General features: G+C 39.5%; 1 protein-coding gene and 1 pseudogene across 1 annotated transcript in view; both read right to left on the minus strand.

The window, feature by feature from the left end:
* The window catches only part of LOC115436267 (zinc finger protein 260-like), a 43,322-nt gene extending 28,460 nt beyond the window's left edge, over positions 1–14,862 (minus strand). Inside the window, exons 1-2 of the mRNA XM_030159069.1 lie at positions 14,852–14,862; positions 9,615–9,620 (exon numbers count right to left, since the gene is read on the minus strand). The gene's annotated coding sequence lies outside the window, so the exon portion shown is untranslated. The remainder of the gene's footprint in view (positions 1–9,614; positions 9,621–14,851) is intronic.
* A 664-nt stretch (positions 14,863–15,526) lies between these two features.
* LOC115435845 (zinc finger protein 850-like) overlaps positions 15,527–18,433 on the minus strand; it is a 67,137-nt pseudogene continuing 64,230 nt past the window's right edge.

Consider the following 18,433-nt stretch of genomic DNA (forward strand, 5'->3'; position numbering starts at 1 on the left):
TCATTCATTCATTCATTCATTCATCTTTCAAAGCCACACACACTTTGTCCTGGACTAATCTATATTTATCCATAAATTGATAGAGAATAAAATTCAGTGAGTGGATCAGTCCTCACTCGGCAAATTCGTTTTTGTTGGTGCAAAATGTACATGGGAAAAATTTGATATCATTAAAGATATTGTCAAACTTGTGTTAAAAATCTTCTTTTTCAAATGTAAATAATATTTCAAAGGAAATACATGACAGAAGTGAAGTGCAATGAAGCCGCATGAATCCTCCCTCTAACGCGGACCTTAAAATCAGCCCTGGAACGAGGAACTGGGCGAGCGCACACTTTTAACCAACTAGCCCAGAAACAGGATAGCGCATTTTGCGTTGTGTTGGGGTTAACGAACTAACGAACGAACACATTTTGCGTTGCGTTAGTTGTCAACGAACAAAGACTGAGCCCAGAAATGGGATAGTGCAAAATGCGTTAAATGGACGCATTTTGCGTTGCGCTGGGCTTAACGATTTAACGAACTAGTGCCCCAGGGTCATAACAGATAAAACAAATAAAAACTTTTAGCTTAAAAGAAACAGTGCAGATCTGAACTGATGAATGCAAACTCTGTTCAAATGCAGCTGAGAACAGGTGGGTCTTTAACCTGGATTTCAATAAACTGAGTGTTTCAGCTGATCTGAGGTTTTCTGGAAGTCTGTTCCAGACATGTGGAGCATAGAACCAACCATCAAACACAAAACAAAGCTATCCCAAATAATAAATCAGGCCAGTAAAATCACTCAAACCGCCCAACCCCCCCTGTGTGAACTGTACAGATTCTCAGTGATGAGGAAAGCCACCTTCATCACCATGAAAATATAAAATCACAATTTTTTATTATTGATTATTGTGTCAGGTCATGGATATGGAAGACCAAGGCTGCCAAAATTAAATTAATAAATACATCATTTAAAAAGACCTTAAATGTGTCATTAACCCTTTCATGCATAGTGGTCACTCCAGTGGACAGTTATTCTCCAGCTGTTCTCTTGTATATTCATGGATTTTATTGTTTTAGTTCCACCTCAGCCGACACAGTGGATCATCCCATTCACAGACATTCATATGATTACTGTAACTTTGCTGTTCTTGATAAATCTGATCTGCAGTAACATGCTTGAGTGTAAATCAATTAATTTTTATTGTTAATAGACTGTAATTAACCATTTCTCTCAAACAAAAAGTTTTTTTTTTCATATTATCACCATAAAGTGAGTGATAACTAAAATCACAGTATGTTAAAATGTGACAAAACACCAGATTAGCAACATAAAAAAAAAATGTTCATACTTTTCACACAGTGTATCAGTAAATACATGTTTCTTTGCATCAAAAATTAAATGCATGATTTCCAGCTGAGTGGATATTTTTGCAACTCCATGAAAAATAGGTTAATAGAAAAATTTCAATCACATTGTTTTTTTCATGCCTAAAGAGGAATAAAAACACTGGAAAAATATCTTGATTAGGGTCAAAAAGCAGTATGCAAAATCTCTCTGATGGGACATTTTAGAGACAATTTGACCCACATTTTAACTTTTAAATTAATTTTTACTTTACTTAGACCACAAGGGATTATCCAAAGAAAGGAGCTACTTTATATTGAAATAAATGTTGGAATGGCGATCAATTAAAATTTGCTCTCTGATGGGACATTACTGTGCTTTGACCCATTAAGGTTCTCATAATTCATGCATGAAAGGGTTGATGTAATACTTTAATACAGCAGCCCAATCTAATGTGACACAGCACACTGAGGTAAAGTTAGCAGCAGGTTGGATATTTGATGGACATTCAAAAGCCATCGCCTTAGGGACTATCAATAAATGACTGCGCTAAATGTTTTTCTTCAATAGTTTCTCAGTCATGTGACCCAGACACTCCAAACCAGTCTCAAATTATTAGAATAAAAAGGACCTTTAGGAAACACCATTTAATATTTCTCTCCAGTCTATATTAACTTTTTTTATGAATAATATTCATAAAAAATATTAACTGGTTTGGAGTCACTGGGTCACATGACTGAGAAACTATTGAAAAAATTGCTATTTTTCATAAAAGTATGAATAATATTCATAAAAAATATGAATATAGACTGAAGAGAAATATTAAGTGGTGTTTCCTAAAGGTCCTCTTTATTCTAATAATTTGAGACTGGCTTGGAGTCTCTGGGTCACATGACTGAGAAGCTATTGAAGAAAAACGTTTAGAGCAGTCATTTATTGCTAGTCCCTAAGGTGAACTAACTTCACCTCAGTACACAGCACAGATCTATGGATTTATCTACAGGTCTTAGCTTTAGCCACCTTAGCTTCTGGAGCTGCTCCTGAACACATATGTGAACTGTTTGGTCTAAATGGGACTAACTGGAGCCAGAGCCATACAAAAAAAATAAAAGTCTCCCGTGGCATTAGACTAATTCTACATTTGTATAATATAGAACAGAACAGGACAAATGTCCTCCCACCTCAAATGAAAGAGGAGGGAGAGAAAGGGTGAGCTTCACAACAGCACGAGACGGAGAGGAGTTCATAACACTGTTAAGTTTCATTTTCACCCCACCCCCACCCCCACCCCAGTAGGTCAGAAACCGGCCGACGAACCCCCCCCCGCCCACACACACACACACACACACACACACACACACACACACACACACACACACGACCGAACCGTGCGCCCCCTTCCCGTTATAACTATTCTAATTCGTACTTTAACCGAAGCCCCAGTTCCACCGTAAACTCTGTGTATGTGTTCAGGTGTCACTCTTAAACTTACCTGGATCTGCAGGTTCAAACATGGACACCTCTGTTCTGCAAATACACTCACTTTTCGCTGCTTGGAGCTTCTCTCCAGTTTGCTGCTGTTGCTGTTGTCGGGGAGTCAGTGCGCCTGCGCAGAGTGAGGTTTTTTTTTTTTTTTTTTTTTTTTTTTTTTTTTTTTTAACTTTCTTTAACCCTTTCATGCACACTGGTCACTAGTGATGTTTCAGATGTGCTGAGGCTTCGAAGCGTGTGTCCAGTAATGGAGGGGGCGTTTCCGCGAAGCGCGTGTCGAGGTTTGCTTCATTTAGGGGAGGAGCCGCAAATGATGACGTCCGAAGCGTCGCTGCCCGGCTGTACCACGTGACTGCTTCACGCAGTGGTTCAGAGGTGGTTCTATGTGGTTCAGGTTTGACAGCAGAATAAACCCCTCAGCTCTGTTCAACATGTGGGTTTGTGACTGAGAGATATGTGACTCACAACAGAGTTTGTGTGTATATTTATTTATTTATTTATGTATTTATTTATATATAGTTTGGATACCAGAGTTTGGATAGCGTTTATATAGTTTGGAGATAGTTTAAAGGGTTTAGAGCACATATGTCAAACATGCGACCCGTGGACCAAAACTGGCCCTCCAAAGGTTCCAATCCGGCCCGCAGCATGATTTTATGGAGTGCAAAAAATTACACTAAAGATATTAACAGTCAAGGGTGTTCAACTCATTTTAGACTGATGTGATCTAAAGTAAAATAATAGTCTAAAAACCCTTACAATAAAACATGAACAACCTGAAAATTAAGTACAATTTTAACAATATTCTGTCTGTTACTAAATGTTAAATGATTTTGGATTTGTAGATCTGATTTGTAAGTTGTGTTAATAAGTTGACACGTAATATTGTAGACATTCTTATTTTAGTTACACTTTCCAAACTTCAACATTTCAACAGTATTATGTTTGTGTAACATTGTGTGTAATGCACATGTACAAGCGTTAAGTTGAGGCATAATACTGTTAAAATTTAGCTTATTTTTCCTAAGAAATTACGATTTTTTTTTTCGGTTATTCACATCTTTTTTGTGAAAAGATAGTTTGTAAATCTAAAGATTTTCATAATTTAATGATTTTATTGCACTAAAATAAAGAGAAAAACTTGGGGTGTTCATTATTTACAAGTTTTTATGCTGTTATTTTAATGGTTTGGCCCACTTGAGATTGAATTGGAAGAGGAGGATTTCCCCTGTGTGGGAACATTTGGATTTGATAACTCCTAATAAGGTCAACTAAATCTAACATTATTTCAGACACATAAGGTTTGTTTATCTGGAGTACTGGGAGAGACAAAAATTACTGTATCCAAATTTATATAATCTTGTTCTTGTGTATTTGTGCATCTTCTGTACCGTGTGAAAGGCTGTTTTCAAAGGCCGGAGAGGTTGTGTCAAAAAAAAAAAAAAAAGAAATCACTTCAAACCAAAATCTGTTGAGAAACTGATATTTGTGAATAAAAATAAATTAAATCTCCCCTGTCCTGTACATCATTGTCCAAGTTACACAAACATGTTCAGTGTCCTCTTCCTAGTTCCATAAGTATTTTCACTGTCTTCTGCCTGTTTAAGTCCATGACATTTTCCTAAAGTGGCAAAAAAAAAACATTATACAACACGGGTTTCAAACATGCGGCCAAATCTGGCCTGCCAAAGGTTCCATTCCGGCCCTTGGGATGAAAGTGCAAAAATGAACCTGAACAGTCAAAGTTGTCCAGATCCTTTTGGTTCAGGTTCCACATACAGACCAATGTGATCTCCAGTCAAAATGACAACACAATAACCCATAAATAATGACGACTACAAATTTTCTTTGTGAAAAATTATGTGGAAAAAAATTTAAGTAAAAAAAATAACATTACACTCTGAAAATATTTACATTTACAAAATTATTCTTTCACAATAAAATGCAAATAAATACATAAATAAAAATAGGACCAATGGCCCTGTAGCGTACCGGCCAAATTCAAAGCTTTTGGAAATGTATCCAGATGCCATTTATTCTCACCCAGTTCTGTGTATTTATTCTGTTCCAGAAATAGCCCATGTTTTGGTCATATTCCAATCAGATGTGTAAAAAATTCAAATTCCAACTTGATATCATTGATACTGATTTATTGGATCAATCCACTTCCTATCTGTTATAATGGGAACATTTTTCAAAGTCGCACCAAATCCAGAATCAGATCTGGATCCAAATAATTTCCATCCCTTGTGCTGACATCATCATACAGAAGCTGTATACCAAGTTTGAAGTCAATCAGAACTGGAGTTTGGGAGAAGAAGACGATTGAAATGTTTTCCCCATAAGAGCCCATGTTAAATTTTCCATAAGTTCCAGATCCAGAAGAAGATCCTGATCAGCATGTGGACATTATGTTTTGATCATCTCCCCATCAGGGCTGGACTGGAGAAATTTACACTGGATATCATTTATATTTACTGAGTTATCGCATCCATCCACTTCCTATCGCTTATAATGGGGACATTTTTCAAAGTGGCACCAAATCCAGAATCAGATCCGGATCCAAATAATTTCACTAACTTTTGTTGACATCATCATAAAGAAGCTGTATACCAAGTTTGAAGTCAATCAGAATTGTAGTTTCAGAGAAGACGACAATTGAAATTTTTGTAACGGACGACAGACGATGACGACTGACGCTGGATGACGACAACAGTTTACGGCCTGTTGGCCGGTAAGCTAAAAACAAAGATGAACAACCCGAAATGTGCAATTTGAACAATATTCTGCCTGTTACTAAATGTTTTGTGCATTTATGGATCCACTGTGATCTGTAGTTGTGTTAATGTTAACAGATGGAATATTGTAGAAATTGTTCAAATTTTAGTTCCAAACTCCAAGATTTTAACAATATTCTTCCTGTTACCAAATGTTTATGGAACATTGTGTGTAATGTACATGTATAAATAATAAGTCCAGGCATAATATTGTTAAAATTGCACTAATTTTTCTATGAAATTTCAGTTTTTTCAGGTTATTCACATCATTTTTGTAAAATGTAAATATTTTCATAATTTAATTGGTTTTTTTTGGGTTTTTTTTGTACTAAAAAAAAGAAAAAGTTGGATTTGTTGTTATTTATAGGTTATTAAGTCATTATTTTACTCATCTGGCCCGCTTGAGATCAAATCGGGCAAAATATGGAACTGAACTAAAATGAGTTTGACAGCTCTGTTATACAACCTCCACCATATGATACTACCAATTGGGGGAAATTTACACACACAGAATACATTCAAAATATTTTATTATACACATATGTGATAATTTATGTCGAGAAATTATGTGGTCATACATTTTTTGTTATTCATAGTCATTCCACAGAGCCATAACAGACCCAAAAATTCAATGCATCACACATTCTGTGGTTCAGATCCAGCTGTCTGTGATTCTACACATGGCCAGTAGGTGGTTTCATGTGCACATGAAGCTTCGAGAAATGAACCCTTCCTCGAACCAGTGGACTCTATGCACAGCCCCTCTACTTCCTGAACTTCAGGTGGCTCCTTTATTTCCTGTCTTTCATTATTGGACACATTGATTAATCCAGGTGTGTCTGCTACTTCTTGTTGTGACTACTGATTAATTAGGCACACCTGGATTAATCAGTGTGTCCAATAATGAAAGACTGGAAATAAAGGAGCCACCTGAAGTTCAGGAAGTAGAGGGGCTGTGCATACAGTCCATTGGCTCAAGTGGTTTGATGCCTCATGAGGTTTCATCTCACCATCACTACTGGTCACAATAGTGGACAGCTATTCTACAGCTGTTTTCTTGGATATTCATGGCTTTTTTGTTTTTTCTTTTTTTTTTTTATATTATCTCCATGAAGTGAGTAATAACTAGTATTAGAGTATGTTAAAATGTGAGAAAACATCAGATTAGCTGCATGAAAAATGTTTTTATTTCATAGTTTTCACACAGTTTATCACTTTCTGATGATGTGTCTTAAATACATGTTTTTTTTGCTTCAAAAATTAAACGCATGGCGTCCAGCTGAGTGGACATTTTTCTAACTCCATGAAAAATAGGTTCATAAAAAAATTCTATCGAGTTGTTTTTTTTGTGCCTTTAGAGGAATAAAAACACTCAGGAAAAAAAAAATCTTGACTAAGGTCCTCATAATTCATGCATGAAAGGGTTAAATATCAATTTACAAACATTGTCAAACACTTAACATATAACACAATACATACAATACACGAGAATACAAATACGAAATTAGAATATAATCATAAAGTCAGTATATATACAGGATATATTTTCAATAATTTATATACAAAAATAAATAAATATAAATACGTAAATAAATAAATGCATAAATAATTTCTCATCTAAAATTTCATTAAATGTCAGATGATACATTAAATATCTTATCATAGCTATCAATAAATGACCTATTTTTTTATTATTAACAAGGGCTAATTATTTATAAAGTGAGTTAAATTCAATTAAAAAATGAGGAAAGTTGGTTTGGAGAATGAAAATTTTTGCTTTAATCAAATGTTTTCCCAATAAAATGAAAAAATGACCTAATACTGCAGACATTTGTTCTTATTTTCATAATAACATGAAACAGTATGACATGTTAACATGGGTGAAGATATAAGAACACAAGTTAGACCAAAACTGCTTTGTGACGTTACATTTAAAAAACAAATGGTTTAAAGTTTCATCAGCATGTTCATAAAAACCACAGGAGTTATCCACATCTTTGAATTTTGAAATGAAAGAGTTGACAAGATATATCTTGTGAAGAATTCTGAAATGAGTTTCTTTTACTTTGTTATGGATCCAGTATTTGTGAGGTAAAAGCCATGATTTTTCCCAGTTTTTGTCCTTGAAATGATGCTGTGTTCCAGGCCATTTTTCAAGCCCGTAAGTCAAGAATTCAAACCATCGACTCACAACTTTGCAACATTCCAGGCAAGTCATGTCAAACTGCCTGAGCGCAAGGAATTGTGGGAGTTAGATGTAGACAAACAGCATGGTGGACCGTACGTTATGCTCATTTACAATCATTTCTGTCACCAGAGGGGTTTGTTTTTTGTTTATCTGAGGGAAACAGTAATTTATCTATGTTATTTGTATATTTGATTGATTGACTGATTGATTGATTGATTGATTGATCGATTGATGGTTTTATTTCGAATATGAATGTCAAAACAGAAGAAAATAAATAAACAAAACACTTAATCATAAGACATATAATACATATTCGAAAAGGAGTGAGAGGAAGTACAACTTATAAACTCCCACCCCTTCTCCTTATAGAATTAATAACAATAATAACCTTCCTAGTCTAAGCATATCTATACTATATACTATAATATGACGATACTTACTATTAAATAATTTAGTTTCTGGCTTTATATTATTATGAACAAATATAATATGATTTACATAAACACATAATACAATAACACAAATATGTAAATACATATTCATACACAGATCTATACACACACGTATACATATACACTTACATATACACACACACACACACACAAACACACACACACACACACACACACACACACACACATATATACACACACCTATACATATATACTGTATACTACATACTTGTACATCTTTATAACACCCAGTGATCCCCAACCCCTCCCTCATCCCTGTACCTCTGAAACATTGTGTCTTTCTACGTCCTTTTAAATTCTTTCATCCTTGGACGTTGCTTAACTCTATATTAAATCTGTTCCACAGTCTCACCCCACTGACTGAAACACAAAAACCCTTCCTAGTGTAGCGTCATGACGGTGCAGTCAGTGAACAGAGAACAGACTAGAGCCATTAATTAAATCTTATCTCTCTCTGTGTCAAACCAAATTCCTGAACAGCCATGCTGATTGGTTCGTATCAGGTCAGTGCAGGGACATCCTCTTCAAGTGACATTTATGAAGACAGATGGTCCTAAGGAATGGACCTAACTTAATCTAAATGGACAAAGCTAAGCCTTTGTCATCTGTTCTTCATCACAGCCATCTTCCCTGTCGTGGTAATTTAAGGAACCCAGGAAACTGAGTGTTAACACTTAGCCAACCTTGTACTTCCACAGCTGTGTCTCATTAGGTTTAGGTAAACCTAAGGACAAACACTGAATAACAAAATCACTGTGTGCCATGTTAATAGTGTTACAGTAACGTGTTAATGTTGATTCAGCATGTCTCATGACTCAGCAATAAAGAAGATGTACCAGGCCATGACAACAGTATAGAAGTAAGTTTTCCACCACATTTCCTCCCTTTTGATTATTCAACCGAATCAATCATGCAAAAACATAAAATTTACATAAGAGTATTAATAAAACATTAAACCATAAGGATTACACATCGCTATCTTCATACAACATCAAAATTATCATCATCAAGACCATCTAAGTCATCAAAATCATAATCATCAAACACATCATGCTGTACCATACTAAAAGTACCAATCACATTGTTAATCATAGAACGTAGTATAGGAATAATGCAACAGGATAATACAAGGAGTAATACAAACACACCAAGAATCACAGCAGCAATTTTCACCAACAGCCTTCCGCCCCCCCAGACAGCAGCCAGCCCCAAAAATCCCAGCCTGTTGTACTGTATGCAGTGTTCTCCTCATGTAGGACTCGTCTAAGGTGATCTAGCTGATTGTGGACGTCTGACGTGTTAGCAGTAACATCAGGTACATAGGTACAACACTGGTCACCAATAAGATGACAGACACCTCCCTTTTCGGCCAACAGGAGATCTAAGGCTGCCCTATTCTGTAATGCGACCGTGCAGAGAGCTTTCATCTCACTTGTAAGAGCATCAAACCCTTGTTCAACAGACGCAGCGAGATTCTCTAATTCCACAGAAAGTTCTTCTATGTACCAGGCTAAACGAGCAGGGCCGTACATGGGAACAATACTGATTGGAAACTTATGGCCACCTGAAATCCGGTCCCGTTTTACACGGGTGTGAGGCGGTGACATTAATGGACTAATGGTCAATTTGGAGATAGCTGGAACCAAATAAGAGAGGTGACATGTACCTGCCCATCGTGCTGGGAGATACAGATAAGAATGTTGCCCACACCATATGTGTAGGACAGCCATACCCACAATCAGAAGGGGTTAGAGCTACGGTGGCATTATATGTGGTAGTAACATTAGTTTTAGCATCATAATGTGTCAGTGGGGATGGTGGACCCAGTAATGCAGTGAGGTTGTACAGGACTATAAATGGAGAAGGGGAGAGTGTCCCTGTTGTTGGAAAAGTACATTTATCAGTCCTGTTTTCACAATTTGAATATTACACCCAGATGTGTGTCCCAGATTATAACGTGTGTGTTCTGTGACTGGGGAATGGAAGCACAACTGTGGAATGAAAAAAGGATTAGAGAGATTTCTGAGCCGAAAAACAACATTTTTCTGTACCATAGTAGTATTAGTGTCTCTAGAGAAATTTCTTGGGTTTCTGAAGGTCATGTTGGGTCTCCACCCCAGCCAGGGGTACGTCCATGTGACAGACGGCCAATCTCCCACTGTCCACTTTATCATTGTCAACAGTGTGTGGTTGATCGGGAGAGGATAAGGAGCAAACAGAGTATCTTCGTGTGAGCTGTGTGGCATCAAACTGCACACATAGCACACAGATTAGTGACATGTCGTGTCAGGTCACGTGTCACTCGCCACCACGTGTTATCACTATACTCGTGGTGATCAATGATGTGGCGGTCACATCCGTGACGTCTCCGAGGTTCTTCTGTCCCTTGCTGTCCTCCGACAGACCAGGGCGCAACAGGAGTGTGATGCATTGGTGAAGGATCAGATACCTGACAGAACGTGCCCACGTACCACATGTACAGGCACATGAAGGTGATGCAGATGGCAGCTGACCTTTTGAACACCTCCATCGTCGTCGAATCAGTGTATGTGTGGGGCAGGGGGTCTTCAGTCACTCGCCAGCGACCAGGCAAAGGATAAGTGTATATGAGACGTCACTGGGGTCGTTACCACCGCTAGGTTTCAACCAGTGAGTCTTGTGAGTGTGGGTGCGTGATGCAGGGTGTCCAGCTCCGGTGTCCGGTCTACGTTGTCGATCGATGATCCGGCCCGTCCTCAGCAGCAGTCGGCAGTTCTCCCAGAAACCGCTTATAGTGGGTCACGTGAATCCACGTAGCACGTTCAGCAACCTTGACCGCTGTGTGCGTCGTCAGGAGCACCTGGAAAGGCCCTCGCCACCTGCGCTGTTTCCAGTGCTTTCGTCTGAAGTCCCGGATCCAATCCCACGGCTGTAACGGGTGAAGCGGCTGGAGACAGTTCCACGAAGTCCATCATAAGATGGTCAACCGGGAGGTTTGGTTGGTCATGACCTGCTGAGCGACAAGGGAAAGACTTTGTCGTGTTATGGGCGGCACAGATAAGACATTTCTTGCAAAATTTCTCTGCAACCACTGTAAACCCCTTTGTAAACCAGTGTTGTGCAATAGCATCTAACATTCCTCCCTTAGACAAATAATCTACGCCATGTGTCAGCTTTGCAAACCAAGGGAAGAAATGTTTGGGCAGACAAGGTCGTCCATCAGCTGCCCCAGGTGAAACAAAAGACACAAGCCTGTGAAGAACGACAACAAAGGAGAAGGTCATCAACATACTGTGAAGGAGCAACACCTGGTGGGAGGTCAAGGTGGGACAGCGAGTCGGCCAAAATAGAATTGTAAATGTTTGGGGCATCACAATACCCCTGAGACATGTGTGTCCATGTGTACATTTTGTTTTTGAACTGAAACGCGAACCAATACTGGCTATCTGCATGCACGGGAACAGATGTGAACGCGTTCGAAAGGTCAATGACAGAGAAGTGAGACGCAGTAGGCGGGATTTGAGATAAAATCGTGTGTGGATTTGGGACCATGGGTACGCGTGGAACCACGGCTTTGTTCACCACCTGTAGGTCTTGAATAAACCTCCATGTGTCTGGGTCAGGAGGGATTCGCACTTTTTTCACAGGAAAAATAGGGGTCCTGACCGGTGGATCTGGACAGGGGACTATAATTCCCACATTCAAATAAGCTTCAAACACGGACTGTTTCTGACATGGCCTGTAATCAGATCGCGGGGTGATGATGACCGGTGGGCAGTTCCGGACGAGACCCACATCATGTGGACCAGTAGCCCAGACATCGGGTGGGATATCAGCCAGTTCAGGTGGCACGGAGACGGGTGAGAGGCCTGTGGGAGATGTAGACATACAGGTGAGCGCTTCATCATTTAACAACTGTACAGTTTTCTGACAGTCAAACACTGATCTCATGCTCTGTCTGTATACCCCCAGTCGGGGAGAGAACATGATGGCAGGGTCAGAGGTGGGACACAAATCTGACACCTGCAAGGCCTTTTTCACAAACGGGCCCACGTCTTTCCAATCTGCATGGCATGGTTTGGAAAGAGCAACATGTGTGGTGCAGCACCAAGCCTGTAAAAAGAACGTTGGTTATCAGTCAGTGACACAGACAAAGCACAGAAATGTGAATCCCAAAACATGTAACCTGTTGTGAGCTTATCAGAAGTTGTGCAGAAAAACTTTTCCTCATATGTGGGGTCAGGGCCTCCAGGACTGAAATGAGAAGCACACTATAAATCATTTGGGGGTGAGACATAAGCGCCAGGCTGAAGTCTGCTGTCACTTAGCTCGACCCATTTTTCTGTAATTTGGGGGGAACAGACTTTCCACTGGTATACAGAATCTGGTGAGCCAGCAGCATACCTAACCATTGTGTGTGCGTACACACAATGTGAGTGGAAATCCGTGTCCGTGACTGTGTTTCATTGAGTTATCGTTAACCCCTCTGGACCCGATTCAAGGTTTATCCCCAGTTTGCACATCAGATCCCGGCCGCATAAATTAATGGGACAGATGTGTGAGAGTAAGAAACTATGTTGGAAAGAACATTCCTGTGAAACACATGTCAACGGAACAGTAAAGCACTGTCTGTCCTGTTTACCACCAGCCGACACAGAAATAATAGTTTTTCCGCTCAACATTGGTGTAGGTGTTAAGTCTGCATGTCTGATCACAGAGTATGTAGCTGCACTATCTACTGAAACGGTAACTTAAAACTGTTTATAGTAAGATCAACCACAGGGAGTTTCTGATAGGAGTCAGTACACAGCTGAGCGTGTGTGTGTGCTGGCATGTGCAAAGCAGGGGGCCGGGGGGGCTTGAGCCCCTGCCGCTTTGATCCTCTGCCTACAAGTGTCCTTTTTACTGTTTTTTTTTTTTTTTTTTTGCACAAAAAACTGCATGACTAAAATTTTCATGACTAAAATTTTGATCAATGATAATAAATGTTAAGAGTGGTTTAATTTGGCTGTCACTGGACCTGGTCATGGTGCCCTTTCATCTCTGTCACGTCCCGCCCCTTCCTCCTGTGCAACCTTACTTGCAACACACACACACACGCACACGCATGCACGCACGTCATGCGGTCTGGAGAATGAATGAGGAGGAGGGAAGAGCCGCGATTCCAGGTACGTGAGAGTCCACCCGCTATCTGCCCAAAACATTCACTTGTCTCTTTTGGTCCTGGTCCTATTCTTCAACAACTATAGTTTTGGGGCCAAAAACCCATCGTAAGTGAGTAAATAATTCAATATCATCGTCACGTCATGGAATGAGCTCCCAGACTAGCACACTCTAACAGCTGGGTGCCCACCTGAGTCTGAGTCCTGCTGAAGCACTCACACAGATCTGCTTCTGTTTTATTTCCATAAACTGTTGAGTTTTAGCCGCAAAATTCTAACACATGGTAATAGTCCTCACTTGCTGAAACAGTCACTTTTTCTTCAGTTTTCTCTGTTTTTGCATAATACCTTTACGTTTACTCTGAGCTTTAATGAACATCTACATGATCAGTAAATTAAATATAGGGTAAAGGAAGTGATTTACACTGAAAAATGCAAAACACAGAGGTTTTTATAATAATAAATGGTGATAAATCACATGAGAAACGTTAAAAAGAGAGAAAAAAATCATTTAGAAGCTGCCATAAAAGTACCACTGGGTCTTAATGGGTTAAAATGTGCTGAAGTAATTAAATTCTGCTAAACAGATATAAAATTGCATAAAAAGAAAACACATCCAAGTCTTCTTCTCATCAAGTTCCTAAATCCGGCCCTTTTGGTGTACAAGAGTCATAAAACTTATGTAAAATCCCCCGACTCTTTCATCAGTGCCAACACTTTGACATTTCTGCTTTTGTTTCAGAAACTGCTGGATCTATTATCGTAATATCCGTGTTCACCTCAAACATCTTGAGTGAATTTTATTTGAAATAACCACAAACCTCCACAAATATTCCCATCAACCTGGTCAATATTAAATGATACAGCTAGAAATACTACAATATAAACTTTATTATTATCATGTAATGTTAAATGGTTTGGCTTGGGTTAACACTTCCTCTACATGGTTATTTCTTAACTGTGGAAAACCTAAATATCATCATAAATATGTCCTAGAATGAAAAGAAACTAAATATTCAATGTGTCACTGTAAAAGTAGGTGTAAAACCAGATGTAAAATGAAGGTATTTCTAGTTCTTAACATTCATTGTCATGCTTTTATACATAATTTAACATCTGTTTTGAAGAATTTGTCTTGGACTTACACTGCAAAAATCCAAATCTTACCAAGTGTATTATTCTTATTTACTAGTCAAAATATCTCATCACACTTAAAATAAGACAGAATCACCTACAGAGGAACTTGTAAGGGAGATAAAAGAACTTATTTTTAGACAATAGATCTAGAAAAACTTATTTCAAGAAATCGTACCGAGATAATTTTCACTTGTTCCATTGGCAGATTTTTTTGAATTGAGCAAAAAAAGTCTTGAATTAACACACATCATTCTTGTGTACACTACAAAAGGGTTAACTCATTCTGTGATTTAACATGCTTAAGGTTCTCACACACGTCTGTATCACTGCAAACTTAACCACATCACCATATGCCTGCCCTGACAGCCTAACTGAGATTCAACCTAAGCACTGTTATTAAGGGGAGGGGGTAAAACAAACAAACCAAACAAAAAAGGAAAGAAAACTAGTCCACCCCAGGGGCAGTTCCCAGATCTTTTCTGCCCGTTACCAGCTCACCTGCCAGGCGGACTAGACAAAGAAAAAAACCAAACCAACTAATAACACAAAAACAATGGCAAGACAAACAGCTGACAGAACCCCCATGCCTCTGTAAAAAGCACAAATACAAATCTTAAACACTTTATTAAATCCATTAAAATACACAACCGTTTGCAGATTCTATTACAAAGTTTAAAATACCAGGTTTGTCCAAATGGTTCCCTTCCAGTATTTGCCGCCTCAGCAGGGAAACAAGTCTGAAACAAAAACAGTTCATGTCACACACTTCCGAACAACAGACACATTTAAAAACAGGGCCTCAGCTGACCAGTGTTCCTTCGGTTCCCTGCACACCAGCATGGACTGAGGTGTGCACTCGCCTCACTCCTCCGGTCGGAACCACCAGCCACACACCTGTTCCTTCCTGCAGACAAATTTATACCCTCCTCCCTAATCCCTGCACCCCCCCTTCTTTACTTAGCGCCCCCTGCCACAATTGTCGCTTGTCATCCTTAACTCAAATTTACCAAAGGATCAGAAGGAGAGGCAGTTGAACCCACAAAGGATGACACTGCTTTATTATTTCAGGGATAATGTCTTTAATTTGGTTCACACTTATTGTTTACACTTTGTTGTTGTTGTTTACATTGTTCTGATGTGGATTTGAGTCAAGGAGCTGAGCTCCTGTTTGTAAAGTAGTTCAGGTGTACAAACACCAGGTAGGGTAGTTCAAACACTGTGCCACTGTCACTGATAATATTTTCACCAATGACACTGATACCAGTGTAAAAATGTGAAACCAGTTTGATATGAAGGAAAACACTGGACCGGACCAGTACCAGATTGGACCACTAGATGAAGCACTGGTGTCTGACACTCAGCCTGTCATGTGTCCTTTGTTGGTGGTGAACTTCCTCCTCAACTGGAATGTGATCTCCTTCATGTTGTCGGCCTCAGTCTGGGACTAAACCACTACCAGTTCATCAGTCATTCTGTCTCATCCATATGATGTTCACCATGTTGTTTATGACTGATGAAAAACTACATGGATTCAGGACTCTGACACCTTCAACCAATGGTGTTCTTCAGGTTATGCAACAGTTAATTTTCTCTCTCTCTCTCTCTCTCACACACTCACACTCACACACACACACACACACAGTTGGGGGTTAAAAAAAAGAGTAGAACATTTTGGGGTATGAACTTAAACTGCACAGAACAACTATGGAAAGGACAATGAACAGGTGTGAACCCCAACCAGCAACAGAATCACAACAAGTGACTGATTAAACGTCCACAAAGTCAATAGAAGTCCAAAGAAGTCAGTGTTGCTGGTTCAGACACTGTGTTTCTTCTTGTCATCTGATGCTGCGGTACTTTTTGGTCCAGACATTGATGATTCACATCTGTGCTGATGATAGGAGAAGCAAAGGATGACCAGAATCTTTTTTCACATCTGTAACACTCAAACCGTTTTGGTGTGTTCTGACACTGATTGTTTCTACTAGCTTCTAGAGCCATACTTTTTGAAAAATTGCTCAGTTTTTGTCCTTTGTTAAAATTTTTGACACATTCACGTTTGGTACATTGTGAACCTGTGATAAAAGATTTGTCATAAAATCTGCACTGGTAAGGTTTCTCTCCAGTATGGGTCCGTCGGTGACAGTTGTTGGTGACACAAAGTTGGATGACCAGAGTATCGTTGTGCATATCACATGGGTACATCAACTTCTTGTGGTGAACATGAAGGTGAGAAAATAGTACAGACAAGACTGAAAGACTTCCCACACTGGTAACAGTTTTATTGTCTTTCTCCACTATGGATGCGTTGGTGTATCTGAAGGGCAGACAGTTGGGTAAATGTCTTCCCACACTGGTCACAGTCATATAGTTTTTTCTCCTCTGTGGATGCGTAGGTGTCTCTTAAGGTGATTCAATGTGATAAAAGTCTTCCAACACTGGCCACAACAATATGGTCTTTCTCCTCTGTGGATGTGTAGGTGTGTCTTAAGGTGACTCTTTTGGGTGAAAGTCTTCCCACACTGGTCACAGCCATATGGTCTTTCCCGACTGTGGATGCGTTGGTGTGCCTGAAGGGAACTTATTTGAGTGAAAGTCTTCCCACACTGGTCACAGTAATATGGTCTTTCTCCATTGTGGATGCGTTGGTGTGCATGAAGGCTACTCTTGTTGGTGAAAGTCTTCCCACATTGGTCACAGTCATATGGTCTTTCTCCACTGTGGACGCGTTGGTGTGCCTGAAGGGAATTTATTTGGGTGAAAGTCTTCCCACACTGGTCACAGGCATATGGTCTTTCTCCACTGTGGACGCGTAGGTGTCTCTTAAGGTTACCCATGTCGGTGAAAGTCTTCCCACACTGGTCACAGCCATAGGATCTTTCTCCACTGTGGATGCGTTGGTGTGCCTGAAGGGAACTAATTTGGATGAAAGTCTTCCCACACAGATCACAGGCATATGGTCTTTCTCCACTGTGGATGCGTTGGTGTACATGAAGGTTACTTATTCGAGTGAAAGTCTTCCCACACTGGTCACAGTCATATGGTCTGTCTCCACTGTGGACGCGTTGGTGTGCCTGAAGGGAACTTATTCGGGTGAAAGTCTTCCCACACTGGTCACAGTCATATGGTCTTTTTCCACTGTGGATGCGTTGGTGTGCATGAAGGTTACTTATTCGGGTGAAAGTCTTCCCACACTGGTCACAGTAATATGGTCTTTCTCCACTGTGAACGTGTTGGTGTGCCTGAAGGGAACTTATTTGTGTGAAAGTCTTCCCACACTGGTCACAGGCATATGGTCTTTCTCCTCTGTGGATGCGTTGGTGTGCATGAAGGTGACTTATTCGGGTGAAAGTCTTCCCACACTGGTCACAGTCATATGGTCTTTCTCCACTGTGGACGCGTTGGTGTGCCTTAAGGTTACTTATTTGGGTGAAAGTCTTCCCACACTGGTCACAGTCATATGGTCTTTCTCCACTGTGGATGCGTTGGTGTGCCTTAAGGTTACTTATTCGGGTGAAAGTCTTCCCACACTGGTCACAGGTGGGTCTTCTATCCATGTTGGCTTGAATCAGGTGATCTTTGCCAGACACAACTTTTAGGTTTCTTTTAAAATCCACTTTTGGCTTCTTTCTACATCAAAACACAAAGAAAAAGAAGACGTGGACACTGAAATGCAATGGAATGTAACAGAACAAACACATCTCTTCAGGACCAGATTAAGCAGATAGACTAAAGTAGCTAGTCAGGTAATTAACAGGACATTTTTAAGACAACCAATATTTAATGGTGATGGTTTTACTACTATAATAATAATAATAATATTATTATTATTATTATCATAAATAATATTAATTCTTATTGGTAGTAGTAGCAGTAGTATTTTATACTTTTGTAGG

The sequence above is a fragment of the Sphaeramia orbicularis genome, chromosome 16, assembly GCF_902148855.1.
Source record: "Sphaeramia orbicularis chromosome 16, fSphaOr1.1, whole genome shotgun sequence".
In the NCBI taxonomy this organism is placed as follows: domain Eukaryota; kingdom Metazoa; phylum Chordata; class Actinopteri; order Kurtiformes; family Apogonidae; genus Sphaeramia; species Sphaeramia orbicularis.